The sequence below is a fragment of the Rhinatrema bivittatum genome, chromosome 7, assembly GCF_901001135.1.
Source record: "Rhinatrema bivittatum chromosome 7, aRhiBiv1.1, whole genome shotgun sequence".
NCBI lineage: Eukaryota > Metazoa > Chordata > Amphibia > Gymnophiona > Rhinatrematidae > Rhinatrema > Rhinatrema bivittatum.
In genome coordinates this window covers 211,536,705-211,553,545 of record NC_042621.1, presented here as the reverse complement: position 1 = coordinate 211,553,545, position 16,841 = coordinate 211,536,705, and the positions used below count along the sequence as shown (strand labels likewise).

Genomic DNA, 16,841 nt, shown 5'->3' with positions numbered 1-16,841 from the left:
ATATTAAAAAGCATTGGTCTAAGTACAGATCCCTGAGGACATCCACTGTTTATGTTTTTCCACTGTGAAAAATAGACCATTTAATACTACTCTCTGTTTCCTATCTTTTAGCCAGTTTGCAATTCAAAAAAGGACATCAACCCTTATTCCATTACTAGTTTTCTTAGAAGCCTCTCCACATCTACCAGTTCACATTTGTCCATATTTTATTCATCCCTTCACAAAAACATAGGAGATTTGTGAGGCAAGACTTCCCTTGGGTAACTGCATGCTGGCTGAGTCCCATTAAACCATGTATATCTAAATGTTTTATGATTTTATTCTTTATAACAGTTTCCATGATTTTTCCCAGGACTGAAATCAGGCCCACTAGTGTTAGTTTCTATAGTTTTCCCAGATCACCCCTGGAACCCTTGTTAAATATCAGGGTTACACTGGCCACCTTCCAATCTTCAGGTACAATGATGATTATGAATTAATTGAAATAGGTCTGAAATTTCATTTTTAATTCTTTTAGAACCCTTGAGTGTATACCATTTGGTCCAGGTGATTTACTATTCTTCAGTTTGTCAATCTGGCCTACCTCATCTTCCAGGTTCACTGAATTTGGTTCAGTTCATCTAAATCATCACCCTTGAAAACCATCTCCAGAATGGGTATCTCCCCAACATCCTTTTCAGTAAACACAGAAGCAAATAATTTGTTTAGTCTTTCCATGATGGACTTATCTTCCCTAAGTGCACCTTTAATTCCATGATCATCTAACAATCCAACCAACTCCCTTACAGACTTTCTTCTTCAGATGTATTTTAAAAAGTTTTTATTATGAGTTTTTGCCTCTATAGCCAATTTCCTTTCAAATTCTCTCTTATGGCTGGATTCATCATTCTTCGCAAGATGATGAATCCAGCAAAAAAAAGTGCGGGGAGAAAGGGGGTGGGCCTGCGAAAGGCAGTAGCCATTCACACTACAACAGTGCGATTTCACCAGCCGGCTGCAGCCTTTTGCACAAATAGCACCACTGTAAAAGATGGTGCTATTTGCCGCGCTACTGCCGGCGATAATGTCCCTCACATTATCGCCGGCAGTGGTGCCGCGGCCGACTCCTCACTCTACCTGCTCCAACTCCTCCCCTCCCTGCCCCAACTCCTCCCCTCCAGCTTATTTGCATCCTATCGCATGTGATAAGGCCCTAACGCATGCTATAAACATTTAGGGGCGGATTTTCAGAGCCCTGCTCGCCTAAATCCGCCCAAAACCGGGCGGATTTAGGCGAGCAGGGCCCTGCGCGCCGGGAAGCCTATTTTACATAGGCCTACCGGCGCGCGCAGAGCCCCGGGACTCGCGTAAGTCCTGGGGTTCTCCGAGGGGGGCGTGTCGGGGGCGGGCGCGGTCATCGCGGCGTTTCGGGGGCATGTCGGCAGCGTTTTGGGGGCGGGTACGGGGGCGTGGCCATGGCCCGGGGCGGTCCGGGGGCGTGGCCACACCCTCCGTACCCGCCCCTAGGTCGCGGCCCGGCGCGCAAGAGGCCCGCTGGCGAGCGGAGATTTACGCCTCCCTCTGGGAGGCGTAAATCCCCCGACAAAGGTAAGGGGGGGGTTTAGACAGGGCCGGGCGGTTGGGTTAGGTAGGGGAAGGGAGGGGAAGGTGAGGGGAGGGCAAAGGAAAGTTCCCTCGGAGGCCGCTCCGATTTCGGAGCGGCCTCGGAGGGAATGGGGGTAGGCTGCGCGGCTCGGCGCGTGCCGGCTATACAAAATCCATAGCCTTGCGCGCGCCGATCCAGGTTTTTAGCAGATACGCGCGGCTCCGCGCATATCTACTAAAATCCAGCGTACTTTTGTTTGCGCCTGGAGCGCAAACAAAAGTAGACTATTCGCGCTCCTTTTAAAATCCGCCCCTTAGAAAATAACCCCCTTAGTTTGTCTTATGAATGTATTACATTTAACTTGCCATTGCTTATTATGCTTTATCCTATTTTCTTCTGATGATCCATTTTCCAGTTTTTGAATGAAGATCTTTTGGCTAAAATAGCCTCTTTCACCTTACTTTTTAGCCAGGCCGGCAATCATTTGACCTTCCTTCCACCTTTCTTATGTGTGGAATTTATTTGGACTGCACTTCTAAGATTTTTAACAATGTCTACTCCTGTTGCACACACTATTAACCTTTGTAGCTGCACCTTTTAGTTTTTTAACTATTTTTCTCATTTTATCAAAGTTTTCCTTTTGAAAGTTTAGTGCTAGAGCTGTGGATTTACTTACTGTCCCCCTTGCATTCATTCATTCAAATTTGATTGTATTATGGTAACTATTGCCAAGAGGCCTCACCACCGTTTCCTCTCTCATCAAATCCGGTACTCCACTGAGAATTAGATCTAAAATTATTCCCTCTCTCATCAGTTCCTGATCCAATTGCTCCCATAAAACTGTCATTTATTCTCTGCAAGAACTTTATCTCTCTAGCATGTCCTGATGTTTCACTTACCCAGTCAATATTGGAGTAATTGAAATTTCCCATTATTACTGCACTACCAATTTGGTTAGCTTCCCTAATGTCTCAGCATTTCACTGGACATCTGTCTCTTCTCCAACACACAAGGGATTTCTATCCATAAAGATTTAATTGTGCATTTAGTCTCCTGCAGGATATTTATCTCATTGGACTCTATGTCATCCTGTACATAAAGTACCATCCCACCACTGAGTTGCTCCTCTCTATCATTGCTATATAAATTGTACCCTGGCGTAGCACTATTCCATTGGTTATCCTCTTTCCACCATGTCTCTGAAATGCCAATTATTTATTTATTTATTTAAAATCTTTTCTATACCGTCGCTAAGTTATATACCATCGCAACGGTTTACATGTAGGCACATATTTAATGTAGGTAAAAGTGTACTATAGTACATTCTAATCAGGTACCGTCAAAGGTTCGGTTACAATATATCATTATAATCATTTTAGAGTAGTAGGTCATGACCGCGTGTACCAAGGTACTTTCACGGGTAAATTTATTATATATAGTGTTATAATTATGCTTATTGTGATGTGGAGTTCATAGATTACTGTACTGTACAGTCTTAAGTATTGTGTGTCAGTGCTCTTCTGCCTAATCCTGAATAATTCCTATTCTCCCGTCTCTTTGTAAAATGCTTGTTTAAAAAGCCATGTTTTTAAACTTTTCTTAAAAGCTTTGAGATCACTTTGTAATCTGATCTCTGGAGGCATTGTGTTCCAAATTATGGGTCCTGCTAATGACAAGGCCCTTTCTCTCACTTGGGTTAGTCTTGCTGTTTTTACTGATGGAATGGTTAAGAGTGCTTTATTTGCTTATCGAAGGTTTCTGTGTGGGACGTGTACCTGTAATGCTGTGTTTAGCCAGTCTGATTTCTCATCATGAATTAGTTTGTGAATGGTACATAGGGTTTTGTATTTAATTCTGTGTTCAATCGGTAACCAATGTAGTTCCGCGAGGGTTTCAGTTATATGGTCCCTCCTCCTTTTAAGTCTATGTTATTATTCACTGCTATACACTCTAATACTCCCATCTTACTTCTTAGACTTCTAGCATTAGCATACAAACATTTCAAAGTGTGTTTTTTGTTTTTATTAACATTCTGCTTTTCAGTTGACAGGAATAAGAATCGTTTAGCTCTGGTGAGTCTTTAATTATAGGCACTTTGACTACTTTTCTTATTATTGGAGCCTCTCTGTTGAAATGCCCTAACTCTAATGATTTATTATTATTCTTCAAAAATATCACCCTCTGAACAATGCGCTGCTGAGTGGCTGTTGGCTTTCCCCTTTGATTTAGTTTATAACTGCTCTATCTCCTTTTTAAAGGTTAGTGCCAGCAGCCTGGTCCCCCTTCCCCAAAAGGTTCCCCAGGTTCTTAGAAAACTGAATCCCTCTTCCTTCCACCATCATCTCATCAATGCACTGAAACTCTGGAGCTCTACCTGCCTCTGGAGACCTGTGCATAGAACAGAGAGTATTTCAGAGAATGCTATCCTAGAGGTTCTGTATTTCAGCTTTCTACCTAAGATCCTAAATTTGGCTTCCAGGACCTCCCTCCCACATTTTACTATGTCATTGGTGCCCACATGTATCATAACAGTTGGCTCCTCCCCAGCACTGTCTAAAATCCTATCTAGGTGACATGTGAGGTCTGCCACCTTTGCACCAGGTAGGCATGTTACCAGGCTATTCTCACACCCACCAGCCACCCAAATGTCTAATCAAATCACCAGCTATGACAGCTGACCTAACCTTTCCCTCCTGGGCAGTAGCCCTGGGAGATACGTCCTTGGTGTGAGAGGACAATGCACCACCTGGAGAGCAGGTACTTCCTACACGACCATTTACTGCTGCACCAGGTTGATGATCTCCGATCAGGAGATTTTCCTCCTCCAAGGCAGCACCTGGGCTGCCAGACTGGAGCTGAGACTTAGCTACTATGTTCCTGAAGTTCTCATCTATATACCTCTCTGTCTGCCTGAGCTCTTCCAGTCTGCCACTCTAGGCTCCAGAGATCACTCATTCTCTAAGAGACAGGAGCTCTTAGTGTTATGGTTGTGGACCCTTCGGCCGGCTGAGACGGTAGATGGAATACTGTGGGAACCCACAGGAAGCGTCACAGCCGGGAGGCGGCGCTGAAGAGACTCTGGAGATGACTTCACCACTGGAAGCCCAAGGTCCCCCTGGGAGGAGCCCGTAGGAACCCAGGCCTCTTGCACTTAGGCGGGACCATATGCGACCAAGGATCCGGTCAGCGTCCGGAGAGGTAGACGGAGAGGACGGCTGGGCCCAGGAGGCTGGAAGAGTCTTCACCCTTGGAAGCCTGCGGCTCCCCCGGGAGGAGCCCGTGAGAGCATGAGCCGCTGGGACTTAGGAGAATCCTCTGGGCCAGCAGGTACCGTATACCTGAGGTGGTGGAAGAAGCTGAAGTCGGAGTCCAAGAGCGAAGCCAGGTCAGAAGCCAGAAGTCAGAGATCTGAACCAAAGCCAGGGATGAAAACTGAAGACAGAGTCGTGGGACGGAGCCAGGTCGCAAGCCAGAAGTCAGAGGACAAACCAAAACCAGGAGCAAAAGCTGAAGACGAAGTCAGGAGACGAAGCCAGGTCAGAAGCCAGAAAACAGAAGAGACGATCCAAGATCAGCGCTGCAACTAGAGACTCAGGGACTGAGTGAACCTCGTTGAAAGGCACTGAAGGAGTCCAGATGCAGGGTTTAAATACCCTGATGGCGTCTGACGTCATCCAAGGCAGGGCTAAGGTTTTCCCACGCTGGTCCCTTTAAGAGGGACTCCTCCTCGCGCACGCAAATCTAGGGGGTTGGGCTAGCCTCGGTGGATCGTCGGTAGCTCTCCCGAGGAGGGAGAGATGCGCTGGAAGTCCTGCAGGCCCAAGGAGGCCCCAAACCATTCCGGGCCATCCCCGAGATAGGTGGAGGGACCGGGGCATGGCCCGGGACCACAACAGTACGCCCCCATGCCCCCTTCTCGGGGGTCTGGGTTTAGCCGGATGGTCCAGATGAAACTGGTGGAGGAGACCTTTGTCCAGGATATGGGACGACGGTTCCCAGGAATTCTCTTCTGGACCATAACCTTCCCACGAGAGGAGGTACTCCCACCGGCGACGGTGGAACCGAACGTCCAGGACATCTTTTACGGTGTAGGTGACATCTGGGTCAGCAGTGGCAGTGGTGGGCTCGGGAAACTTGGCATGAAATGCTGAGAGAACCACCAGTTTGAGCAGAGACATGCAGAATATGTTGTGGATCCTCAGGGTAGACGGCAGACGTAACCTGAAGGAGACTGCCCCTACTCGCTCCACTACCGTGAATGGACCAATGTACTTGGGGGCCAGACGCATAGAGGGAGTCTGTAAATGGATGTTCCTGGTACTCAACCATACTTTCTGTCCTGGAAGAAGGCTGGAGCAAGCCGCCGTGACCTGTCCGTATATCTTTTAGCCTTGGCTGCTGTCAGACAAAGTTTCTCCTGGGTGGTTCTCCAGAGGTTGTGCAGCTGTTGTGCTGTAAGTTGAACTGCCAGTGATGATACCATCAAAGGCAGTGGGAGAGGAGGCCTCGGGGTCTTCCCATAGACCAAGTGGAACGGGGACTGGTTGGTTGCAGAGTACTTATGCCGGTTATAGGAGAACTCTGCCCATGGTAGTCAGGTGACCCAATCATCTTGGAGATCCCCCATGAAGGACCGGAGGAATGCCTTTAAAGTCCTATTAGTGCACTCGATTTGCCCGTTGCCCTGGGGGTGGAAGGCTGTAGTCAAGTCGAGTTGCACACCGAACTTCCTGCAAAGAGCCTTCCAATATTTTGCAGTAAACTGCGTGCCACGGTCAGAGGCTATGCGAAGGGAGTCCATGTAGACGGAAGATGTGTTGCATAAAGAGGGTAACTAATTCTGGCGCCGAAGGCAGTATAGAGAGAGGCACAAAATGAGCCATTTTCGAGAACCGATCGACCGTGACCCAGATCACGGTCTTCCCATCTGAAACAAGCAAATCAACAATAAAGTCAGTTGAAAGATGGGTCCAGGGCTCGGTAGGAATGGGCAGTGGCTGAAGGAGCCCCCAGGGACATCCGTGCAAGGACTTCTGCCGGGCACAGGTAAGACACGACTGAACGTAGAGTCGGACATCCTTCTTGAGCTGCAGCCACCAGTAGAACTCCGACAGAAGTTCCAGGGTCCTGGCTATTCCTGGATGTCCAGCGGTCAAGGAGTTGTGGGCCCAGGTTAACACTTTCCTGCGGGAATGAGAGGGCACCACGGTCTTCCTCGAGGGGGCCACCTTGGATGCTGCCAGAAGAACTTTGGCTGGGTCCAGAATGTACTGAGGTGGGTTGATGATATCCTCTGTCTCCGTCATGCAGGAGAGGGCATCCACTCGAACATTTTTGGATGCCAGTCAGTAACGAAGAGAGAAATTAAACAGCTGAAGAAGAGTGACCAGTGCGCCTGCTGTGGGTTAAGGCGCTATGTGCGACACAAATACTCCTAGTTCTTATGGTCTGTGTAAATGATTACTGGGTGCTGGGCCCCCTCAAACCATTGACGCCATTCCTCGAAAGCTAATTTGATGGCCAGCAGCTCCTTATCTCCGATGCCGTAGTTCCTCTCTGTGGGTGTGAACTTGCATGAGTAGTAGGAACACGGCAGGGATTTGTCTCCATTGGACAATTGGCTAGCATGGCCCCGACAGCTATGTCGGAGGCATCGACCTCCATGATGAATGGGCGTTGAGGGTCTGAGTGGTGAAGGCAGGTGTCCTGGAAAAATGACGTCTTCAATTCCTGAAAAGCCCGTGTGGCCATCGCCGACCAGTTCCTGGTGAGGGCCGTCAGCGGAGCCACCATCTGGGAATAATGAGGGATGAATTGCCGATAGAAATTGGCAAACCCGAGAAACTGCTGGAATGCTTTAATTCCCACCAGTTGAGGCCAATCTTTGATGGCCACGACCTTCTCCAGGTCCATACAGAACCCCATGGAGGATACAATATACCCAAGGAAGGGCAGGGATTCCTGCTCAAATTGGCATTTCTCAAGTTTCGCATATAATCGATTCTCTCGCAATTTCTGTAGCACTTGGCGGACATCGTGACGGTGTGTTTCCAAGTCTTTGGAATATATTAGTACATTGTCAAGGTAGACAATTATGGAGGTATGTAACATCTCTCTTAGGACCTCATTCATGCGGTTTTGAAAAACCGCCGGGGCATTGCAAAGACCGAAGGGCATGACCAAGTATTCGTAGTGGCCATCCCTCGTGTTGAATGCGGTTTTCCATTCATCGCCAGGCTGAATCCTCACCAGGTTGTAGGTTCCGCAGAGATCAATTTTGTGAAGACCTTGGCCCCCCTGGAGTCTATCCAGGAGTTCTGGGATCAAAGGCAGAGGATACCGGTCACAGCGGGTAATGCTGTTCAGGCCTCAGTAATCTATGCAGGGTCGAAGGGAGCCATATTTTTTAGCTACAAAGAAGAACCCCGCTCCAGCTGGGGATTTGGCGGGTCGAATGAATCCTCGGTCCAGGTTCTCCCGGATATAAGCGGACATGGAGGGACAACGGGTATACCCTTCCTCGTGTTGGCGAGGTACCCGGGAGCAAGTTGATCGCACAGTCAAAAGGGCAGTGCTCTGGGAGGATCTCGGCTTTCTCCTTGGAAAAGAAGTCGAGGTAGTCCTGGTAGTGGTATGGCAGTGCTAAGAAAGCCGTCAGTAGAGGCACCAGTGGTCGAGGAACTGCGGCCAAGCAAAATTTGAAGCATGATGGCCCCCAGGATGCCACCTGGAGGGTATCCCACGAGATTACAGGAGAGTGCTTCCGTAGCCAAGGTAGCCCTAGGATGACCAGATGCATTGACTTCTCCAGGATGAGGAACGAAATCTCCTCCTCATGCAGAATACCCTGCGGAGTGTGAGAGACCTGGTACGAGTGGTGATGGTCTCTGGAAGAAGTCTCCCCTGAATAGAAGACACACGGAGAGGGGGTCTTTGAGGTTGAACCCCAATCTGGAGTTGCTGGACCATGTCCTGGAGTATGAAGTTTCCACCAGCTCCAGAATCAATGAGGGCTAGAGTTTCAAACTCTCCTCTGGGAAGGAATAAGGTCACCAGGATGGTGCACGGGGAGGCAGAGGTGGTGTGACCTAGGGTTAGCTTCCCGACTGTCCCTAGGTCCGAGCATTTCCTGGACGCTCGCTACAGTGGGAAAGGAAGTGGCCCTTGCCAGCGCAATACAGGCACAGGCCCAGGGACCGACGTCTTCTCCTCTCCTCTTGAGATATAGGTCCCCGGCCTACCTGCATGGGTTCAGGATCTTGAGCCCCTGGAGAGGCAGACGGGGAGTGCCCGCTTTGGGAAGGAGTGGTTCCAGAGGTCCCAGGCCTATGAGCCGACCTCCTCTCCCGGAACCGGCGTTGGATTTATTTATTTAACAGTTTTATATACCGAAATTCTTGTAAGGGTTTACAAATCAGTTCGGTTTACATTGAACAGAAAAACAGTGCTTCGGTAAATGAAAGCAATTACATAGAACATTAACAGAGCTTCGAATGTGAACAATTACAAAGAACTAATAATAAATATCTTATTAACCAACAAACAAGCAGAACAACATTTAACATTTGTACAGAAAACAGTGTCCCAGAGAGAGTAAATATAATACATCCGTGGTCGCAGAGGCTTAGGCTTAGGTCTTGAACTAAGAAACAGAAAACTAGGGGTTGACGCTAAGGTATTGCACCAAATTGAAATCATGGAACAGAGGGGCATATAAGGGTGTCACTGTACAATATAATAAACGGCTAGTGGGGTGAGGAATAGGTATGTGAACCGTAGTGAAGGCAACAGGAGCTAAGTAGAGGGGCAAAATCTGGACATGAAATTTTTTTGACTAAGGAGATATAAATGAATAGGAAGGGTGTGATACTGCTGGGGAACGGGAGGAATTTAATTCAGAGGATTATCAGAATGGGAAAAGGCCTGATTGAACAACCAGGTTTTGAGTCTTTTCTTAAAAGTAACCGGGCAGTGTTCTAGCTGTAGGTCTGGAGGGAGAGAATTCCAGTGTTTTGGACCAGACGCTGAGAGGGCTCTCAATCCTGAAGTTGTTTTTAGAAAGGGAACCTGGAGGGTGTCTTTATAAGCTGCTCTTACCGGCCTGGATGGTAAGTGCAATCTGAGAGGGAATTTGAGATCCAAAGGTGTGATGTTGGAAATCGCTTTGTGGGTGATGGTTAGAACTTTGAACAGTATTCTGAAATTGATAGGGAGCCAATGGAGGATCTTCAGAATGGGGGTGATGTGGTCCCATTTTTTGGATCTGGTTAGAATCCTGGCAGCGGCATTTTGTACCATCTGTATTGGCTTGATAGTATTTGCAGGGAGGCCGATCAGAAGTGAGTTGCAATAGTCTATCTTTGAGAAAATGATTGCCTGAAGTACTGTACGGAAGTCGTGGAAGTGGAGGAGAGGTCTGAGTCGTTTTAAGACTTGGAGTTTGAAAAAGCAGTCCTTGGTGGTGTTATTGATGAAGCTTTTGAAGTTGAGTTGTTTATCCATGAGGACTCCTAAATTTCTGACTTCGGCGGAGAAAGAGGGAAGGGTTGCAGGAAGTGGGTTAAGCTGTGTGAAATTGCCGTCGTGTGAGATAAGTAGATATTCCGTCTTTTTTGTATTCAGGATCAAGTTGAGGCTTGATAGAAGGTTGTTTATGGACTTGAGGCAGGTGTCCCAAAACTCGAGGGTTTTGCTTAATGATTTGGTAATTGGTAAGAGAATTTGTATGTCGTCTGCGTACAGATAGAAGATTAGATTAAGACTAGTGAGGAGATGGCAGAGAGGGAGGAGGTAGATATTGAAGAGGGTTGGAGATAGCGAAGAGCCCTGGGGAACTCCCAACGTAGAGCAGACAGGTATGGATTCTTCACTGTTGATTTTGACTTTGTAGGTCCTGTTCTGAAGGAATGACTTGAACCAGCTTAGGGCGGTGCCTTTGATGCCGATGTCTGATAGACGATCTAAAAGATGGGCGTGGTTCACAGTGTCAAAAGCCGCAGAAAGGTCGAGGAGAATGAGAAGACTTTGTTGTTTTTTATCCAGACTTGTGAGGATGGTGTCTGTAAGTGTGATTAAGAGTGTTTCTGTGTTGCGGGCTTTTCTGAACCCGAACTGATGTGGGGAGAGGATTTTGTTGTTGTTCAAGAATTCTGTGAGTTGCTGGTTTACTATTCTTTCCAATATTTTTGCGATGAGTGGGAGGTTTGCAATAGGGCGGAAGTTGGCTGGATCATCCGGGGAGAGATTCGGTTTTTTTAGCAGAGGTTTTAGGATAGCAAGTTTAAGAGGGTCTGGTACATGGCCCTGTGAGAGCGAACAATTGATGATTATTGCAATATGCTTGGAAATAGTACTAGGAATGGAGAGAAGCAGGTTGGATGGGATTGCGTCCAGAGGGTGAGATGCAGGTTTGAGCTTTTTGAGAATAATTTCTATCTCTAATGAAGAAGTAGGTTCGAAGGTTTCCAGATTTGTAATTGGATGAATGGTTGCAGTAATAGGGGTTGGAGGGAGAGGAGAATTGTTGATCGTGAACGGAGCTACGAGGTTTAGAATTTTCATTTTGAAGTAAGTAGCTAGTTCTGCTGCTTTGCTTGCGGCTTGATCATCTGGAACCGCAGTAGGTGATGGTTTGGTGAGCGAAGAAATAAGGGTAAATAACGCTTTTGGGTCGTAGATGAAATGATGGATTTTTTGAGAGTAGAAGTTTCTTTTGGTGCGGAGGATGGCGATCCTGTATTGATGCATGAGTGTTTTGTATGCCGTCAAGTTACTTGTCGAGGAAGGGTTTTTGCGCCAAAGGTGTTCTCTGCTTCTGAGGACTCTCTTGATAGATTTAAGTTCCGGTGTGTACCACGGTTTTCTGTTGTCCTTATTTGAATGAAGAGTTTTTATAGTTAGTGGGCAGGTGAGGTCGGCCACTTTTGTCGTGATTTTGGACCAGGAAGCAGTGGCCGAGACTGCGTCAGTGAGGTCGAGAAGTTCTAACTCCGGAGTTAGGTGATTGATGAGTGTGTCAGGGTTACATAGCTTCCTATACTGGATTTTGGTCTTTTGAGACTGAGAAGTGATAGGATGATGATTTTTTAGAGTGGTGGAGATAAGCTTGTGATCGGACCAGGGGATAGGAGTACAGTGTGTGCCAGTTGAGAGGGGAGAGGCTCTCATTTAAAAAGATCAGGTCCAAGGTGTGTCCTGCTTTGTGGGTAGGTTCGTTGATGATTTGTTTAAAGCCCATTCCATTCAATGAGTTGAGAAATGTGTCGCAGCTAGAAGACGGTGGGGACTCATCCACATGGAGGTTGAAATCTCCCAAAAGGATGGCAGGTTTGTCTGAATTAATATGTTTGGCTATGAGCTCTATTAACGGGGAAGGGTCTGACTCAAGGTAGCCGGGAGGGGCATAGGTAAGGGCGATTTGTAGGTTGTTAGATTTGAAGATGGCGAGTTCCAGGGGGGGAGATGCATTTGCCCACTGAAGAGACAGTCTAAGTTTTCTGTTTGCTGCGAGAAGCAGACCTCCCCCTCTCTTCTTAGGTCTGGGAATAGAGAAGAAATTGTATGACGAAAGCGGAAGTTGGTTGATTAGGGCAATATCTTCCGTTTTTAACCAGGTCTCTGTGATGGCACATAGGTCAGGTTGGGACTCCAAGAGGTAATCATGGAGAAGGTGAGTTTTTTTTGTGAGGGATTGAGCGTTTAATAGTGTTAGGGTGAAAAGAGAGAGACCTAGAAGTTGGTTCAGAGGTGATATCATGATTGGGGTTAATCTCTTTTGTAAGATTGATGGTGAATAGGGGAAATTTGCTGAGTTGCTCCTGTTATTATGAATGATTGGGATGGTGAGAGAGATCATGGTTCGCCCGCAATGGAGGCCGATGAATGGGAAAGGTGTGGGTTGGAGCGGAAAATCTCAAAAACAAAATATCGCAGGAGGAGTTAGTGTGGGAGAGAGCTGGAACAGCCGATTGGATGCGGCGGTCCATGTGGCCTGCTAGATCAATGAGATCGTTCAAATCGTCCGAGAGATCTCTGCCCACCAATTCATCCTGAAGTTTTGGGGAGAGACTTTCCAAAAAGATACCATGCAAGCTATCACTTCCCCAGTTCAATTCAGCGGCAAGAGTCTGGAAGTCCATGGCGTGTTCCGCCAAAGGCCGGTTACCCTGATGCAGCTGGAGCAGTTGTGATGTGGTGGTAGGTCTGCGGGAGGACTCATCGAAGACCCGCCGAAAGGCGGTGACGAACTGTACCAGGTTGTCCAGGCAGGAGTCCTGACACTCCCAGAGGTTGGAGGCCCACACCAGGGGTCTCCCGTCCAGCAGGGAGATAATAAAGCTTGTCTTGACCCAGTCCGTCGGAAACTGAAGCGGAAGGAGGTTGAATCGAATATAGCACTGGTTCAGGAACCCTCGGCAAAGCTTCGCATCTCCTGAAAACCGTGAGGGTACTGGCATCTGTATGGCTGCTATTGATCCAGAATTGGTCCCAGCTCCAGGTACCGAGGAACTGGAAACAGTGGCTCCACCAACGCGGTCGGCTAATCCCTGCACTGTTGCCATCAGGGAGTCAAGGCAGGTTTGCTGCTGTTGCAGCTTCTGGGCAATACCCGAGATGGCTTTCAAGCCTGCAAGATCCGCCAGATCCATGGCCTTGCAAACTGTTACGGTTGTGGACCCTTCGGCCGGCTGAGACAGTAGATGGAATACTGTGGGAACCCACAGGAAGCGTCACAGCCGGGAGGCGACGCTGAAAAGACTCTGGAGAAGACTTCACCACTGGAAGCCCGAGGTCTCCCGGGAGGAGCCCGTAGGAACCCAGACCTCTTGGACTTAGGTGGGACCCTATGCGACCAATGATCCGGTCAGCATCCAGAGAGGAAGAAGGAGAGGATGGCTGGGCCTAGGAGGCTGGAAGAGTCTTGACCCTCAGAAGCCCACGGCTCCCCCGGGAGGAGCCTGTGAGAGCCTGAGCTACTGGGACTTAGGAGAATCCTCTGGGCCAGCAAGTACCAGATACCTGAGGTGGTGGAAGAAGCCGGACTTGGAGTCCAAGAGCGAAGCCAGGTCAGAAGCCAGAAGTCAGAGATCCGAACCAAAGCCAGGGACGAAAGCTGAAGACAGAGTCGTTGGACGGAGCCGGGTCGGAAGCCAGAAGTCAGAGGACAAACTAAAACCAGGAGCGGAAGCTGAAGATGAAGTCAGGAGATGAAACCGGGTCAGAAGACAGAAGAGATGATCCAAGATCAAAGCTGCAACTAGAGACTCAGGGACTGAGTGAACCTCGTTGCAAGGCACTGAAGGAATCTAGATGCAGGGTTTAAATACCCTGATGGTGTCTGACATCATCCAATGCAGGGCTAAGGTTTTCCCACGCTGGCCCCTTTAAGAGGGATTCCTCCTTGCGCGCGCACATCTAGGGGGTGGGGCTAGCCACGGCGGATCGTCAGCGTCTCTCCCGAGGAGAGAGATGCGCTGGAAGTCCTGCAGGCCCTAGGAGGCCCCAAACTGGCCCAGGCTGTCCCCAAGGTAGGTGGAGGGACCAGGGCATGGCCCAGGACCGCAACACTTAGCACTGTGTGCACACATACAACTTCTCACCAGCGGGTAAAAAATCATACATATGACACTTGATGCAAAAGATTGTGATGCCCCCCCTCTTGCTGCTGGACTACTGCCTTTATCTTAAATTTGTTCAGTTACTAGTTAAGTTTAGGTTGCTATTGGAGTAGGAATGCGTTCAATTAGGATCCTTTAAATGTAATAGTATATTCACTATTTATCCGGGAGTGATTAAGCTCTTGATAAAGCATAGGGAATTTCTAAATTTAAATTAAAAGGCTGATTCTTTTTTTTTTTTTTTAATGTGAAAATGTCACCTGCCTATAAGTTAAAGGATGAGCTAGGGGCGGGTGGGAATGGGATGGTAAGGAGAGAAAGACAAACACACAAACTCCTGGTTTTGCGTCTAGGCGCGGCAGCGGCCTGCTGGCGCACCTAGACGCAATCCGGGGGCGGTTCCGGAGGGCGCAGCCACGCCCCCGGACCGCCCCGGGCCGAAACCACGCCCCCGGGCCCGCCCCCGAAACGCCGCATCCCGCTCCAAAAACGGCGTGCCGCTCGGCCCCGCCCCCGACACGCCCCCTCGGAAAACCCCGGGACTTACGCGAGTCCCGGGGCTCTGCGCGTGCCAGTAGGCCTATTGAACATAGGCGCACCGGCACGCAGGGCCCTGCTCGCGTAAATCCGGGCGGATTTACGCGAGCAGGGCTCTTAAAATCCGCCCCTATATGTGTAATTATTCATCTAAAATATGTTGTTAATGTTCTTAGGGCACAGAATCAGCTGTTATATTTGTATGCTCTTAGGGGCGGATTTTCAGAGCCCTGCTCGCCTAAATCCGCCCAAAACCAGGCGGATTTAGGCGAGCAGGGCCCTGCGCGCCGGTGAGCCTATTTTACATAGGCCTACCGGCGCGCACAGAGCCCCGGGACTCGCGTAAGTCCCGGGGTTCTCCGAGGGGGGCGTGTCGGGGGGCGAGCCCGGTCGACGCGGCGTTTAGGGGGCGTGTCGGCAGCGTTTTGGGGGCGGGTACGGGGGCGTGGCTACGGCCCGGGGCGGTCCGGGGGCATGGCCGCGCCCTCTGTACCCGCCCCCAGGTCACGTCCCAGCGTGCAAGAGGCCCGCTGGCGCGCGGGGATTTATGTCTCCCTCCGGGAGGCGTAAATCTCCCGACAAAGGTAAGGGGGGGGCTTAGACAGGGCCGGGTGGGTGGGTTAGGTAGGGGGAAGGGAGGGGAAGGTGAGGGGAGGGCAAAAGGAAGTTCCCTCCGAGGCCGCTCCGATTTCGGAGCGGCCTCGGAGGGAACGGGGGTAGGCTGCGCGGCTCGGCGCGCGCCGGCTATACGAAATCGATAGCCTTGCGCGCGCCGATCCAGGATTTTAGCGGATACACGCGGCTACGCGCGTATCTACTAAAATCCCGCGTACTTTTGCTTGCGCCTGATGCGCCAGCAAAAGTACGCCTATTCGCGGAGTTTGAAAATCTACCCCTTATGTTTCCCTGTCCTTTCCATAAGAGAGCTGAAAAATATTAGCATGTGATAGCTGGCGATGTCACAACTTTTGAGTCATAAGAAATTGTCAGGAACTTAGTCACTGAACAAAGACAAAAGAAACTAGAGAATGGATTCTCTTTTTCAAGGGACTTTCCATGTTGTTCTCTAGAGAGAAAAGGATAAATAAAATATATGTTCTGATCCTCAGCAAAATTTAAAGACTTGACTTTATAAATATTTTTAGAGAAAATGTGGAGTATTAATTCCAAATGATTTGTGCTGCAGGCTTCTGTTCTATAAAGTATTATGAATCATCTGTAAAAGAAAGGAAATTAATAAAAATACATTTAAAAGAGTATTCCAATTCTTCTCTTAAAACCAAGGGTTCTACATTTTGGAGGTCTCTTTATCTTGCAGTTTTTCATGTAAATGCCTGATCATGTGTCAGGGAAGTAGATATATATTTTTACTGAGTCTTTCCAACTTGTGTCATTCCTTAGAAGCAAGTAATCTGATATCCCACCTTAGTGACCAGTGAGAGGACCTTGATTCAAGCATTAGAGAATTAATATGGCCATGTATTTTTCTGTCTTAATTTTCTTTAAAAAGTTTGTTTATAAATTTTGATTGAAACTTCTTTTTGTGGACTTATAGATTATCCAAGTTATATAATGTCTTTTTTTTTCTTTTCTTGGATATTGTAATTTGAATTTTCTTTTTCTTAAATAAGTTATACTGATTGGACCTATTATAATTCTTTATCTATACATTGGTTCTATTCTTATGAAACTCGGATTCAGTCAGTTTAGCTGCCACTCATTGGCTGACCTTGAGAAAGCCACAATCTTCAGATAAACAGATTGATATAGATAAACATATGTATTCATAAGTTTTATTAGTCAAACAATATTATTATATGGTGAGTATATTAAAACCTTTAACAGAATACATAATTATTTTAACTTTAATTTATGTATAGTAAAGGTCAGCAGAGTATTTGGCTTTAGATTATGCATGTCATAATTTATTTATTTATTTATTTAAAGATTTTATATACCGACATTAGTGTGGAATATCATGCCGGTTTACAAAATAACTGCGAGCAGGTGGAAATGACAATGAACAGGAGGGGGGGGGGGGAGGGAGAGAAAAACAACAAAAACAAAGAGGCCGAAGGGGCTGGAAGAGGAACAAAATGCAT

At 48.0% G+C, this 16,841-nt stretch overlaps 1 protein-coding gene across 4 annotated transcripts in view; it reads left to right on the top strand.

The window, feature by feature from the left end:
* Positions 1 to 16,841, top strand: part of PRKG1 (protein kinase cGMP-dependent 1) — a 2,212,673-nt gene that overhangs the window by 2,134,748 nt on the left and 61,084 nt on the right. The gene's annotated exons all lie outside the window — the stretch shown is intronic.